Genomic DNA, 17,118 nt, shown 5'->3' with positions numbered 1-17,118 from the left:
TGTTGCTCGCAGCGTATTGGGACTGCGTTTAATCGATTTCTCTCGCAAAATTACGTCGGAATAGTGCCCTACAGAATTAATTGCAGCACTTTTCAAAGTCGTCGAAATTTTCACCAAAAATGCAAAGGGGTTAGCCTTACTATTTCAGTCATTTTCAGAGCCGAAAATTTCTCGACTCCGAATCGAGTTGTATGACCAATCTTAGAGTAATTCGACCTCAAGGAACTCAGAAAACACATCAAGAATAGCGTAGGACCAGCAGCAGAGAAATGACGACGAAAATCATGAGTTTTACGGCTGTAACTTCACAGGTGTTGCTCGCAGCGTATTGAAACTGCGTTTAATCGATTTCTCTCGCAAAATTACGTCGGAATAGTGTCCTACAGAATTAATTGCAGCACTTTCCAAAGTCGTTAAAATTCTCACCAAAAATGCAAAGGGGTTAGCCTTACTATTTCAGTCATTTTCAGAGCCGAAAATTTCTCGACTCCGAATCGATTTGTATGACCAATCTTAGAGTAATTCGACCTCAAGGAACTCAGAAAACACATCAAAAATAGCGTAGGACCAGCAGCAGAGAAATGACGACGAAAATCATGAGTTTTTCGGCTGTAACTTCACAGGTGTTGCTCGCAGCGTATTGGGACTGCGTTTAATCGATTTCTCTCGCAAAATTACGTCGGAATAGTGCCCCACAGAAATAATTGCAGCACTTCTCAAAGTCTTCAAAATTTTCACCAAAAATGCAAAGGGGTTATCCTTACTTTTTTAGTCATTTGGAGAGCCGAAAATTTCTCGACTCCGAATCGATTTGTATGACCAATCTCAGAGTAATTCGACCCCCAGAAACTCAGAAAACACATCAAAAATAGCGTAGGACCAGCAGCAGAGAAACGACGACGAAAATCATAAGTTTTTCGGCTGTAACTTCACAGGTGTTGCTCGCAGCGTATTGGGACTGCGTTTAATCGATTTCTCTCGCAAAATTACGTCGGAATAGTGCCCTACAGAATTGATTGCAGCACTTTTAAAAGTCGTCGAAATTTTCACCAAAAATGCAAAGGGGTTAGCCTCACTTTTTTAGTCATTTTCAGAGCCGAAAATTTCTCGACTCCGAATCGATTTGTATGACCAATCTTAGAGTAATTCGACCTCAAGGAACTCAGAAAACACATCAAAAATAGCGTAGGACCAGCGGCAGAGAAATGACGACGAAAATCATGAGTTTTTCGGCTGTAACTTCACAGGTGTTGCTCGCAGCGTATTGGGACTGCGTTTAATCGATTTCTCTCGCAAAATTACGTCGGAATAATGCCCTACAGAATTAATTGCGGCACTTTTCAAAGTCGTCGAAATTTTCACCAAAAATGCAAAGGGGTTAGCCTTACTTTTTTAGTCATTCGGAGAGTCGAAAATTTCTCGACTCCGGATCGATTTGTATGACCAATCTTAAAGTAATTCGACCCCCAGGAACTCAGAAAACACATCAAAAATAGCGTAGGACCAGCAGCAGAGAAATGACGACGAAAATCATGAGTTTTCCGGCTGCAACTTCACAGGTGTTGCTCGCAGCGTATTGGGACTGCGTTCAATCGATTTCTCTCGCAAAATTACGTCGGAATAGTGCCCTACAGAATTAATTGCAGCACTTTTCAAAGTCGTCGAAATTTTCACCAAAAATGCAAAGGGGTTAGCCTTACTATTTCATTCATTTTCAGAGCCGAAAATTTCTCGACTCCGAATCGATTTGTATGACCAATCTTAGAGTAATTCGACCTCAAGGAACTCAGAAAACACATCAAGAATAGCGTAGGACCAGCAGCAGAGAAATGACGACGAAAATCATGAGTTTTTCGGCTGTAACTTCACAGGTGTTGCTCGCAGCGTATTGGGACTGCGTTTAATCGATTTCTCTCGCAAAATTACGTCGGAATAGTGCCCCACAGAAATAATTGCAGCACTTCTCAAAGTCTTCGAAATTTTCACCAAAAATGCAAAGGGGTTAGCCCTACTTTTTTAGTCATTTTCAGAGCCGAAAATTTGTCGACTCCGAATCGATTTGTATGACCAATCTTAGAGTAATTCGACCCCAAGGAACTCAGAAAACACATCAAAAATAGCGTAGGACCAGCAGCAGAGAAATGACGACGAAAATCATGAGTTTTACGGCTGTAACTTCACAGGTGTTGCTCGCAGCGTATTGGGACTGCGTTTAATCGATTTCTCTCGCAAAATTACGTCGGAATAGTGCCCTACAGAATTAATTGCAGCACTTTCCAAAGTCGTTAAAATTCTCACCAAAAATGCAAAGGGGTTAGCCTTACTATTTCAGTCATTTTCAGAGCCGAAAATTTCTCGACTCCGAATCGATTTGTATGACCAATCTTAGAGTAATTCGACCTCAAGGAACTCAGAAAACACATCAAAAATAGCGTAGGACCAGCAGCAGAGAAATGACGACGAAAATCATGAGTTTTTCGGCTGTAACTTCACAGGTGTTGCTCGCAGCGTATTGGGACTGCGTTTAATCGATTTCTCTCGCAAAATTACGTCGGAATAGTGCCCTACAGAATTAATTGCAGCACTTTTAAAAGTCGTTGAAATTTTCACCAAAAATGCAAAGGGGTTAGCCTTACTTTTTCAGTCATTTTCAGAGCCGAAAATTTCTCGACTCCGAATCGATTTGTATGACCAATCTTAGAGTAATTCGACCTCAAGGAACTCAGAAAACACATCAAAAATAGCGTAGGACCAGCAGCAGAGAAATGACGACGAAAATCATGAGTTTTTCGGCTGTAACTTCACAGGTGTTGCTCGCAGCGTATTGGGACTGCGTTTAATCGATTTCTCTCGCAAAATTACGTCGGAATAGTGCCCTACAGAATTGATTGCAGCACTTTTAAAAGTCGTTGAAATTTTCACCAAAAATGCAAAGGGGTTAGCCTTACTTTTTTAGGCATTTTCAGAGCCGAAAATTTCTCGACTCCGAATCAATTTGTATGACCAATCTTAGAGTAATTCGACCCTAAGGAACTCAGAAAACACATCAAAAATAGCGTAGGACCAGCAGCAGAGAAATGACGACGAAAATCATGAGTTTTTCGGCTGTAACTTCACAGGTGTTGCTCGCAGCGTATTGGGACTGCGTTTAATTGATTTCTCTCGCAAAATTACGTCGGAATAGTGCCCTACAGTATTAATTGCAGCACTTTTCAAAGTCGTCGAAATTTTCACCAAAAATGCAAAGGGGTTAGCCTGACTATTTCAATCATTTTCAGAGCCGAAAATTTCTCGACTCCGAATCGAATTGTCTGACCAATCTTAAAGTGATTCGACCCCCAGGAACTCAGAAAACACATCAAAAATAGCGTAGGACCAGCAGCAGAGAAATGACGACGAAAATCATGAGTTTTTCGGCTGTAACTTCACAGGTGTTGCTCGCAGCGTATTGGGATTGCGATTAATCGATTTCTCTCGCAAAATTACGTCGGAATAGTGCCCCACAGAATTAATTGCAGCACTTTTCAAAGTCGTTGAAATTTTCACCAAAAATGCAAAGGGGTTAGCCTTACTTTTTTAGTCATTTTGAGAGTCGAAAATTTCTCGACTTCGAATCGATTTGTATGACCAATCTTAGAGTAATTCGACCCCAAGGAACTCAGAAAACACATCAAAAATAGCGTAGGACCAGCAGCAGAGAAATGACGACGAAAATCATGAGTTTTCCGGCTGTCACTTCACAGGTGTTGCTCGCAGCGTATTGGGACTGCGTTTCATCGATTTCGCTAGCAAAATTACGTCGGAATAGTGCCCTACAGAATTAATTGCAGCACTTTTCAAAGTCGTTGAAATTTTCACCAAAAATGCGAAGGGGTTAGCCTTACTATTTCAGTCATTTGCAGAGCCGAAAATTTCTCGACTCCGAATCGAATTGTATGACCAATCTTAGAGTAATTTGACCCCCAGGAACTCAGAAAACACATCAAAAATAGCGTAGGACCAGCAGCAGAAAAATGACGACGAAAATCATGAGTTTTTCGGCTGTAACTTCACAGGTGTTGCTCGCAGCGTATTGGGACTGCGTTTAATCGATTTCTCTCACAAAATTACGTCGGAATAGTGCCCTACAGAATTGATTGCAGCACTTCTAACAGTCGTCGAAATTTTTACCAAAAATGCAAAGGGGTTAGCCCTACTTTTTTAGTCATTTTCAGAGCCGAAAATTTGTCGACTCCGAATCGATTTGTATGACCAATCTTAGAGTAATTCGACCCCAAGGAACTCAGAAAACACATCAAAAATAGCGTAGGACCAGCAGCAGAGAAATGACGACGAAAATCATGAGTTTTACGGCTGTAACTTCACAGGTGTTGCTCGCAGCGTATTGGGACTGCGTTTAATCGATTTCTCTCGCAAAATTACGTCGGAATAGTGCCCTACAGAATTAATTGCAGCACTTTTAAAAGTCGTTGAAATTTTCACCAAAAATGCAAAGGGGTTAGCCTTACTTTTTTAGTCATTTTCAGAGCCGAAAATTTCTCGACTCCGAATCGATTTGTATGACCAATCTTAGAGTAATTCGACCTCAAGGAACTCAGAAAACACATCAAAAATAGCGTAGGACCAGCAGCAGAGAAATGACGACGAAAATCATGAGTTTTTCGGCTGTAACTTCACAGGTGTTGCTCGCAGCGTATTGGGACTGCGTTTAATCGATTTCTCTCGCAAAATTACGTCGAAATAGTGCCCTACAGAATTGATTGCAGCACTTTTAAAAGTCGTTGAAATTTTCACCAAAAATGCAAAGGGGTTAGCCTTACTTTTTTAGGCATTTTCAGAGCCGAAAATTTCTCGACTCCGAATCAATTTGTATGACCAATCTTAGAGTAATTCGACCCTAAGGAACTCAGAAAACACATCAAAAATAGCGTAGGACCAGCAGCAGAGAAATGACGACGAAAATCATGAGTTTTTCGGCTGTAACTTCACAGGTGTTGCTCGCAGCGTATTGGGACTGCGTTTAATTGATTTCTCTCGCAAAATTACGTCGGAATAGTGCCCTACAGTAATCATTGCAGCACTTTTCAAAGTCGTCGAAATTTTCACCAAAAATGCAAAGGGGTTAGCCTGACTATTTCAGTCATTTTCAGAGCCGAAAATTTCTCGACTCCGAATCGAATTGTCTGACCAATCTTAAAGTAATTCGACCCCCAGGAACTCAGAAAACACATCAAAAATAGCGTAGGACCAGCAGCAGAGAAATGACGACGAAAATCATGAGTTTTTCGGCTGTAACTTCACAGGTGTTGCTCGCAGCGTATTGGGATTGCGATTAATCAATTTCTCTCGCAAAATTACGTCGGAATAGTGCCCCACAGAATTAATTGCAGCACTTTTCAAAGTCGTTGAAATTTTCACCAAAAATGCAAAGGGGTTAGCCTTACTTTTTTAGTCATTTTGAGAGTCGAAAATTTCTCGACTTCGAATCGATTTGTATGACCAATCTTAGAGTAATTCGACCCCAAGGAACTCAGAAAACACATCAAAAATAGCGTAGGACCAGCAGCAGAGAAATGACGACGAAAATCATGAGTTTTCCGGCTGTAACTTCACAGGTGTTGCTCGCAGCGTATTGGGACTGCGTTTCATCGATTTCGCTAGCAAAATTACGTCGGAATAGTGCCCCACAGAATAAATTGCAGCACTTTTCGAAGTCGTTGAAATTTTCACCAAAAATGCAAAGGGGTTAGCCTTACTTTTTTGGTCATTTTGAGAGCCGAAAATTTCTCGACTCCGAATCAATTTGTATGACCAATCTCAGAGTAATTCGACCCCCAGGAACTCAGGAAACACATCAAAAATAGCGTAGGACCAGCAGCAGAGAAATGACGACGAAAATCATGAGTTTTTCGGCTGTAACTTCACAGGTGTTGCTCGCAGCGTATTGGGACTGCGTTTAATCGATTTCTCTCGCAAAATTACGTCGGAATAGTGCCCTACAGAATAGATTGCAGCACTTTTCAAAGTCGTCGAAATTTTCATCAAAAATGCAAAGGGGTTAGCCTTACTTTTCTAGTCATTTTCGGAGCCGAAAATTTCTCGACTCCGAATCGATTTGTATGACCAATCTTAGAGTAATTCGACCTCAAGGAACTCAGAAAACACATCAAAAATAGCGTAGGACCAGCAGCAGAGAAATGACGACGAAAATCATGAGTTTTTCGGCTGTAACTTCACAGGTGTTGCTCGCAGCGTATTGGGACTGCGTTTAATCGATTTCTCTCGCAAAATTACGTCGGAATAGTGCCCTACAGAATTGATTGCAGCACTTTTAAAAGTCGTTGAAATTTTCACCAAAAATGCAAAGGGGTTAGCCTTACTTTTTTAGTCATTTTCAGAGCCGAAAATTTGTCGACTCCGAATCGATTTGTATGACCAATCTTAGAGTAATTCGACCTCAAGGAACTCAGAAAACACATCAAAAATAGCGTAGGACCAGCAGCAGAGAAATGACGACGAAAATCATGAGTTTTTCGGCTGTAACTTCACAGGTGTTGCTCGCTGCGTATTGGGACTGCGTTTAATCGATTTCTCTCGCAAAATTACGTCGGAATAGTGCCCTACAGAATTGATTGCAGCACTTTTAAAAGTCGTTGAAATTTTCACCAAAAATGCAAAGGGGTTAGCCTTACTTTTTTAGTCATTTCCAGAGCCGAAAATTTGTCGACTCCGATTTGATTTGTATGACCAATCTTAGAGTAATTCGACCTCAAGGAACTCAGAAAACACATCAAAAATAGCGTAGGACCAGCAGCAGAGAAATGACGACGAAAATCATGAGTTTTTCGGCTGTAACTTCACAGGTGTTGCTCGCAGCGTATTGAGACTGCGTTTAATCGATTTCTCTCGCAAAATTACATCGGAATAGTGCCCTACAGAATTGATTGCAGCACTTTTAAAAGTCGTTGAAATTTTCACCAAAAATGCAAAGGGGTTAGCCTTACTTTTTTAGTCATTTGGAGAGCCGAAAATTTCTCGACTCCGAATCGATTTGTATGACCAATCTTAAAGTAATTCGACCCCCAGGAACTCAGAAAACACATCAAAAATAGCGTAGGACCAGCAGCAGAGAAATGACGACGAAAATCATGAGTTTTTCGGCTGTAACTTCACAGGTGTTGCTCGCAGCGTATTGGGACTGCGTTTAATCGATTTCTCTAGCAAAATTACGTCGGAATAGTGCCCTACAGAATTGATTGCAGCACTTTTAAAAGTCGTTGAAATTTTCACCAAAAATGCAAAGGGGTTAGCCTTACTTTTTTAGTCATTTCCAGAGCCGAAAATTTGTCGACTCCGATTTGATTTGTATGACCAATCTTAGAGTAATTCGACCTCAAGGAACTCAGAAAACACATCAAAAATAGCGTAGGACCAGCAGCAGAGAAATGACGACGAAAATCATGAGTTTTTCGGCTGTAACTTCACAGGTGTTGCTCGCAGCGTATTGAGACTGCGTTTAATCGATTTCTCTCGCAAAATTACATCGGAATAGTGCCCTACAGAATTATTTGCAGCACTTTTCAAAGTCGTCGAAATTTTCACCAAAAATGCAAAGGGGTTAGCCTTACTTTTTTAGTCATTTGGAGAGCCGAAAATTTCTCGACTCCGAATCGATTTGTATGACCAATCTTAAAGTAATTCGACCCCCAGGAACTCAGAAAACACATCAAAAATAGCGTAGGACCAGCAGCAGAGAAATGACGACGAAAATCATGAGTTTTTCGGCTGTAACTTCACAGGTGTTGCTCGCAGCGTATTGGGACTGCGTTTAATCGATTTCTCTAGCAAAATTACGTCGGAATAGTGCCCTACAGAATTGATTGCGGCACTTTTAAAAGTCGTCGAAATTTTTACCAAAAATGCAAAGGGGTTAGCCTTACTTTTTTAGGCATTATCAGAGCCGAAAATTTCTCGACTCCGAATCAATTTGTATGACCAATCTTAGAGTAATTCGACCCTAAGGAACTCAGAAAACACATCAAAAATAGCGTAGGACCAGCAGCAGAGAAATGACGACGAAAATCATGAGTTTTTCGGCTGTAACTTCACAGGTGTTGCTCGCAGCGTATTGGGATTGCGATTAATCGATTTCTCTCGCAAAATTACGTCGGAATAGTGCCCCACAGAATTAATTGCAGCACTTTTCAAAGTCGTTGAAATTTTCACCAAAAATGCAAAGGGGTTAGCCTTACTTTTTTAGTCATTTTGAGAGTCGAAAATTTCTCGACTTCGAATCGATTTGTATGACCAATCTTAGAGTAATTCGACCCCAAGGAACTCAGAAAACACATCAAAAATAGCGTAGGACCAGCAGCAGAGAAATGACGACGAAAATCATGAGTTTTTCGGCTGTAACTTCACAGGTGTTGCTCGCAGCGTATTGGGACTGCGTTTAATCGATTCCTCTCGCAAAATTACGTCGGAATAGTGCCCTACAGAATTAATTGCAGCACTTTTCAAAGTCGTCGAAATTTTCACCAAAAATGCAAAGGGGTTGGCCTTACTTTTTTAGTCATTTGGAGAGCCGAAAATTTCTCGACTCCGAATCGAATTGTATGACCAATCTTAGAGTAATTCGACCCCCAGGAACTCAGAAAACACATCAAAAATAGCGTAGGACCAGCAGCAGAGAAATGTCGACGAAAATCATGAGTTTTTCGGCTGTAACTTCACAGGTGTTGCTCGCAGCGTATTGGGACTGCGTTTCATCGATTTCTCTCGCAAAATTACGTCGGAATAGTGCCCTACAGAATTGATTGCAGCACTTTTAAAAGTCGTTGAAATTTTCACCAAAAATGCAAAGGGGTTAGCCTTACTTTTTTAGGCATTATCAGAGCCGAAAATTTCTCGACTCCGAATCAATTTGTATGACCAATCTTAGAGTAATTCGACCCTAAGGAACTCAGAAAACACATCAAAAATAGCGTAGGACCAGCAGCAGAGAAATGACGACGAAAATCATGAGTTTTCCGGCTGTAACTTCACAGGTGTTGCTCGCAGCGTATTGGGATTGCGATTAATCGATTTCTCTCGCAAAATTACGTCGGAATAGTGCCCCACAGAATTAATTGCAGCACTTTTCAAAGTCGTTGAAATTTTCACCAAAAATGCAAAGGGGTTAGCCTTACTTTTTTAGTCATTTTGAGAGTCGAAAATTTCTCGACTTCGAATCGATTTGTATGACCAATCTTAGAGTAATTCGACCCCAAGGAACTCAGAAAACACATCAAAAATAGCGTAGGACCAGCAGCAGAGAAATGACGACGAAAATCATGAGTTTTTCGGCTGTAACTTCACAGGTGTTGCTCGCAGCGTATTGGGACTGCGTTTAATCGATTCCTCTCGCAAAATTACGTCGGAATAGTGCCCTACAGAATTAATTGCAGCACTTTTCAAAGTCGTCGAAATTTTCACCAAAAATGCAAAGGGGTTGGCCTTACTTTTTTAGTCATTTGGAGAGCCGAAAATTTCTCGACTCCGAATCGAATTGTATGACCAATCTTAGAGTAATTCGACCCCCAGGAACTCAGAAAACACATCAAAAATAGCGTAGGACCAGCAGCAGAGAAATGTCGACGAAAATCATGAGTTTTTCGGCTGTAACTTCACAGGTGTTGCTCGCAGCGTATTGGGACTGCGTTTCATCGATTTCTCTCGCAAAATTACGTCGGAATAGTGCCCTACAGAATTGATTGCAGCACTTTTAAAAGTCGTTGAAATTTTCACCAAAAATGCAAAGGGGTTAGCCTTACTTTTTTAGTCATTTTCAGAGCCGAAAATTTGTCGACTCCGAATCGATTTGTATGACCAATCTTAGAGTAATTCGACCCCAAGGAACTCAGAAAACACATCAAAAATAGCGTAGGACCAGCAGCAGAGAAATGACGACGAAAATCATGAGTTTTTCGGCTGTAACTTCACAGGTGTTGCTCGCAGCGTATTGGGACTGCGTTTAATCGATTTCTCTCGCAAAATTACGTCGGAATAGTGCCCCACAGAATTAATTGCAGCACTTTCCAAAGTCGTTGAAATATTCACCAAAAATGCAAAGGGGTCAGCCTCACTTTTTCAGTCATTTTGAGAGTCGAAAATTTCTCGACTCCGAATCGATTTGTATGACCAATCTTAGAGTAATTCGACCCCCAGGAACTCAGAAAACACATCAAAAATAGCGTAGGACCAGCAGCAGAGAAATGACGACGAAAATCATGAGTTTTCCGGCTGTAAGTTCACAGGTGTCGCTCGCAGCGTATTGGGACTGCGTTTAATAGATTTCTCTCGCGAAATTACGTCGGAATAGTGCCCTACAGAATTAATTGCAGCACTTTTCAAAGTCGTCGAAATTTTCACAAAAAATGCAAAGGGGTTAGCCTTACTTTTTTAGTTATTTTCAGAGCCGAAAATTTCTCGACTCCGATTCGATTTGTATGACCAATCCTAGAGTAATTTGACCCCCAGGAACCTAGAAAACACATCAAAAAGAACGTAGGACCAGCAGCAGAGAAATGCCGATGACAATCATGAGTTTTTCGGCTGTAACTTTTTGGTCATCGCTCGCAGCGTATTGAGACTGCGCCTAATCGATTCCTCTCGCAAAATTACTTCGGGATAGTGCCTCACGAAATTCAGTGCAGCAATTTTCGGAATCGTCGAAATTTTCGCTAAAAACCCAAAGGGGTAAGCCTTACTTTTTTCGCCATTTTTGGAGCCGAAAATTCCGCGTCTCAGAATCGATTTGTATGACCATCTCCAGAGTAATTGGACCCCCAGGAACCCAGAAAACACAAGAAAAAGAGCGCGGGACAAACAGCAGCGACATAACGAATAAAATTCTCAGTTTTTCGGCTGTCACTTCTCAGCTGTTGCTTGCAGCGTATTGCGACTGCACTGAATCGATTTCTCTCGCAAAATTACTTCGGAATAGTTCCTCAAAGAATTGATGGTACAATCTTTCAAAATCATCTAAATTTTCCCTCAAAATCCAAGGGGTTCAGCCTTTCTTTCTTTTGATCAAAAAATCTTTCGTCTTAGAATCGATTCGTATAACCCTTCTTCAACTTATTGGTTTCACAGGAACTTAGAAACTGCAGCAAGAAAAGCTTCGGATCAACAGCAGAGATGTGACAAATGAAAAATCTGCAGCTGAGATATCACGGAAAATGTTCGGTTCTCCGGTTGTCATTCATGATGCGTTGAACGCAACGTGTTGTGACTGCGATTATTCAATTTCTCTTCTGAAACCACCTCGGAATAGTGCACACAAGAATTGCTTACAGCACTTTTCAAAATTGTCAAAATCTTGACAAAAATCCAAAGGGGTTAGCCGTAGGTTTCTTAGATAAAAATCGACCGTTTCAGAATCGGTTTCTATGACTTTCGATGAATCGGATTTTGAGCAACTTAGAAACGACAACAAAATAGCGACGAACCGGTTGAGGAAATACGAAGAAAACTTAGACACAGTTTCTCATTTATTCATTTCAATTTGGGTTACATGTAACAATACAATGCTATTCATACCGTGTCCTGCGGAGATGCATTGCATCTGTGCGCAGGCCTTAACCTAATATATCCTTAAAAACTTCAGTCTTTACTATTTCATATGCTGCTTAAGGTCATACGTATTGTACTACCTCTCCCTAAGATCATAGTCAGCCTCGTTATGTAATTTTCAATCATTTTTCATATTTTTTTATTAACTTTCATATGATTTGTCAACTTTTCCATTTATAGTACGCTAACACCCGAACACTTGTATTAGGATTAAGGCGTAATAAATATACCGTAACCAAACTGAAAAAAAAACTTCCCAGTTATGATTTCGTTATTTTCCTACCCCATCTTGCACAACCTTTCGCAAATTTCATGTTTTTTGCTGTTCCTTTCAATCTGTAGTTCGCAGCGAGTTTAGACTACGCAACCGATTCCTTTCGCGAAATTACGTCGATGTACTGCATCAGGGAATCGATTTCAGCAGTATCTAAAATCATAAAAATATTTACCAAAAATCCAAAGGCATTAGCTTCACTTTTATGACTAAACAATTTCCAGACTTCAGTTCTCTACGCAGGGAATGGAATTCCAGAAAAATAATCAATATCATTTGGACAAAATAATTTAAGTTGATAACAATGATTCATTTTTAAGGTCAAAAAGAACACTTTCAAGTGTGAAATTGTTATTCGCAGAAAGTCGACCCTGAAATTTGCTGATCGTTGGAATCGATACTTCTAGAATAATTGGAACTTGGAAAATAAATAACAAAGTTCATATTCATGAAGAATAGGTTAAAAATTGGCTTGTTAGAATACGAAATTAAAGCATACTTTTGAGAGGGCGAATAGATCTACATACTTGTCAAAAACGTTGATGAAAATATTAACTTCAATCAGCGATTGTTATCCACTGTGGAAACACATATACATGCATATATTGTATGTCACGACAGCTTCAAGTTCCGATTTTTCTGCAAATTTGGGCTGCAGTTTTTTGTCTTGTTTCATCCGTTTTCAAAATCACGTATTTGCACATCATAACTCCTGCAAGCTAAGTATTTCGAGATTTAAAATTTTTTTTAATTTTATCAGTTTGAGTCAAGTATCATTCCACAAAACTTTTATTATTTTTCTAGTTAATTTACACCGATAGTCATGAGCCGAAGGCGAGTACGAAACTTCAACGAGTCAAGAATACTCTAATTGTGCGCATGCATTCTGTGCTATCACCTGTCAAAAACAATAATCTTGTATAGTTTTTATAAGCACCAGTGCTTAAAAGTACACTTTTAACCACTAGTGCTCATAAAAACTGCAATAGTTGTTAACGGAGGTAGCGGAAATTGATATTCATTATTTCATTTTTATGTTTATTCAAACACCTTCGTAATTTTTTTTCATTATAACCCAATCACCGCTCCCAAATCTTAGGAAAAACTCAAAAAACATGTTCAGCTTTCAACACATCTTCAACCGGTTTCTATCAGAGAGTAAAGTGTCACAGAATTTTTCGGGTCACCTAGAAACTTGAACATTGAATTGTCTTAATTCATAACTTTAAAACTGCCCACCTAATGCCCAAAAAATCCGATCATTGGAAACGGAGCCAAGTAGATCGATAGAACAACCGTTGACTGAAGAATATACTTCAGTCAACGGAACAACGATTGATCCATAAAAGGGACGTAACCTGTGTCTGCACTTTCATCGGTAAAAAATCGCCCATCCAACAGCACAAAATCTCATCGTCGGACTTTTTGTTGGTAAAAACAACCGGTAATAAATGTAGCACCTCATGTATCGTAATGCTCTGATCGGTAACACATCCATCGGTAACATATCCGTCGGCAAAGCTTACCCCGCGCAGGTAACGCGTATTATCGATAAGACAGGAGTCGGGGGCTATCCTGTCGATACGCCGCCATATTGTGTTCCAGAACTCTCACATTATACTTACCGTTCAACCTTAGTTTTCAAACAATGTACAGATGGTTTTTAAAAAATGTTCACTTTACCAAAAAGATTAAGGAAAATCCGAAGTTTAAAAAAAATGAACCAAAAAATACATCATTTTCACCAGTGTAAATATAGTTAATAGAAAAACACACTAAACTCTTTGAACTTACAGCCTAGTTAGCAGGAGCCAAATGTTAGTGAGCAATCGTTTTGATCCGTCGGGATCTCTGATCATGGTTTTGAAATTTGCCCCATTCACTACTGTAAAAAACGTGGGAAAAAGAAACAGAACAAGCAATCGCATGAGTGACGATCACGCAGTAAATAATTACTGGATCCGAATAAAAAAAAACTTAAAAACTTACCCAAAAATCTATTCGTGAATTCTTGACAATCTTCGAGCGATTCCACCGACACTCCTACTTCAAGAATCAAGTCTAGGCAAAGAGCGTAGTACCAAATAGTAGCGGACATGTCGACGTCCTCCTGGGCCAGGTAAGAAAGCTCGTGAAGCAGGTCGACGGCTTCCGAAATGCGTTTCGCCTGCACCTGAAACGAAGTTTCGGAAAGATTGTAAACGAGCTTCATTATACGACTATTTTAAAATGGCTGCTCGGAGGGCAACGTAGATGTCCGAAGATTTGCATGATTTAAGTAATTAAAATTATTTAGATTTTGAGCAAAATCAGTCCAGCTATCAAGTTCTGGGGAATTATTTGCAAAAGCGTTTCCTCTCCTAACTCGGCAACTGATCTTTTCAGACACCAATTAATTTTTTCTACTACTTTTTTCAATCGTACCTGAGCTGCATTTTTGTTTTTTACTAGTCAAAATTTTTGCAATCTGCACTGGACGGTTTGTTTTACTTGAGGAGTTTTGACATTCTTTCTATGATATGCTGAATTGGAATATTATCTCTGTGAAATCATTATTATTCAACCGCTTCAATAATGCGCGTTTATATTTATAGAAATCAGCGTTATTGAAAAAAAAAATAAAGTAGCTGGTAGGTGGAATAATTACCTATTTGCAAAATAGACAAAAATCCCAGACATCGAGTTAAACGGGATAATAGTCAACAAAGATATTCATTTCATCAAAATAGCATATTTCTTAAACTCAATTTTAATCAAAATCATCTACTTCGACCTACGTTACATTTTGTGAACAGTTATTCCTCTGAAGTTCAGTTTTTTTTCAACATGTTTATGGAATACATTCAAATCTGACTTTGTTGCGCTATAACAATCATTATTTTCATTGTTTTTTTTTTCGTCTTCAGCTGAAATTTAGAGGGTGAGATTTATCTTGAAACAGACTGCAAATGTGAATTGCATAACTTTGAGTGTAAAATATCTTTACCACAGCTTGAATAAGGATCGGTAGAATCTCAAGTCGGATATTGATGGAGTGGAACCTCCCAGCGATTTGTAGAGCCTTAAATCCGTACTCGATTGCTGTCTGAAGTTCGCCTCTGATCAACCTGAACGCGAAAAGAAGACATGTAATACAAAAATTTACTCGACATTTCACTTGTAGATTAATTTGGAAAAAAATTATTTAATTAACGAGCAGTTACAAATGCTTAATCAAGTTTTTACTACGTTAAGAATTTCCAGGAAACTTTTTAAACCAGTCGATACAGATTTAGAATGGAATTAATTTTAATACCAATATAATGCAATACGAATAATCGCTCGTAATCTTTTTAATCGATTATTTTGTTGTATTCACTCTGTTTTAATGCTATCTATTTATTCGTGAAATCTTTATAATTAAAGACATCTGATTTTTTTCAGAATTTTTCTAAACCTATATCGAAACTTATCAACATGGCGCTATTACAGTGGTCACGTAACTTTTTTCAAATCTACAATTTTGCATTAATAGGTGCTGCACTCGTATATTTTTTTTCATGACATTTGAGCCTATTGTAAAAACATAAATATTCTTACATACAACGATTATTATACAACGCGAGCATGATTTGCACATTTTTCCACGCATTTTATCCGTACACAAAGTACCGATTTCTACGACGGTGGAGTGAGTATTCGAATAGGTATGCGTGGAGAACTGGAAGGACCACTTTTCACTTCTAGGACTTAAAAGCTGTCTTTTCAGTACTGCGTTCATGCGCTGTCGCGACAAACACAGCGGACAAATCTAGCATTACGCGACCCTAACCTCAATTTTGTGATTCGTAAAAAAATGCGTAACATGCTCTTGTAGCATAAAACATCGTGTGCAACAAGGAGGCAACGGTCCTTTCGCCTCTCACATTTGCAATATTCGTCTTCGGCTCACGTACGACTCGTATTGCAAACTTACGATCCTGTCGAAAAGACCGAGTTTTGCTTCCTTATTATACAACAGACTATTTTTGTAGATATAGGTATTGGAATTGTTGATAAGACCCATCACTCATAAAAAAAATCTAACGAGTCAAACATTTGTTATGAATTTTTTAAGTGCATATCCACTGGAATTCATGACCGTTCTGAAATGGTTAATAAAGCTTAAATGAACGGTTTATATAGATTAATTTGTACTTTGAGTAGAATATCGACTCGTATACTCGGGCAATTATAAGCACGCTCTGGAGATCTGTCCACATATATCGATCGGTGATTATCTTGAGTGCCGATTTTTCAAGGCGTTGATAAAACTTGATATCTCCTGTCTGCTGGTAATATAGCATCGCCAGTCTGTACGAACACAACTGGCTTATCGGCTGGTCTTTGCACTTCGCTGAAATATTCAAGCTCGCCATGATCGTTAATTTGGCTAGCTTGGCTTCATTATTGGCCTGAAAATTTGAAAATCGATACCATTGCGAGAAATGAACTTCCAAACTTAAACTATGTGTCTAGATAAATATTTTTTTTCTGAGGGGTGACCATGTCTTAATCGAATATTTGACTAGAGTGTATCTAGATACAGCAGATTATCTGGGATTCTATAGATGAAATTGTAATGATTTTTCGAAATCTAGTGTAAATATTCTATAGTTATATAATTTCTACGTATAGTAACGATATTCAAATCTCTTAGGCTTTTAATACCTGACTTGATATTTTGTCAACAAAATTTAGGAAATAGTCTATCTGATATTGAATATTTAATGATACCAACGCGATAATAGAAGAAGTGTCTAAGCGAAGTGCAGAGTTATAGATTAGTCTTTTGAATATAATCATTTCTGAGTAAAATAAAATAAATATTCTAGGTTATGAAACGATAATTCGATATCTAAGCTTCTATTTCCAAATTTGAAGTTCTTTTTTTGTCTTCCATTGGTGAGAAAATTATCGTAGCCTATCAGGAATACATGGATTAAATGAATACTGGGTGTGTAATTATTTCACTATAGAGTTGACGTAGACAGACGTTGTTCAGTTTTAATTCGCCAACCACTTCGAACTGAAGACTTACTATGAATATTGAAGACAATCGGCATATGCATGCCGAGATTCTGCTTGTCCCGACAGTTTCTTTACCAGAAATCTTTCGTACAGATGAACCAGGAAACCATTCACGTAGCAATTGACTACGCCCGTTATGAATAACCTGATGATAAGCCGATGTCTTCCCGGTTTGTAGCATG

The sequence above is a fragment of the Diprion similis genome, chromosome 10 (assembly GCF_021155765.1).
Source record: "Diprion similis isolate iyDipSimi1 chromosome 10, iyDipSimi1.1, whole genome shotgun sequence".
In the NCBI taxonomy this organism is placed as follows: domain Eukaryota; kingdom Metazoa; phylum Arthropoda; class Insecta; order Hymenoptera; family Diprionidae; genus Diprion; species Diprion similis.
The sequence above is the reverse complement of the archived record's forward strand: the minus strand, read 5'-3'. Positions refer to the sequence as shown.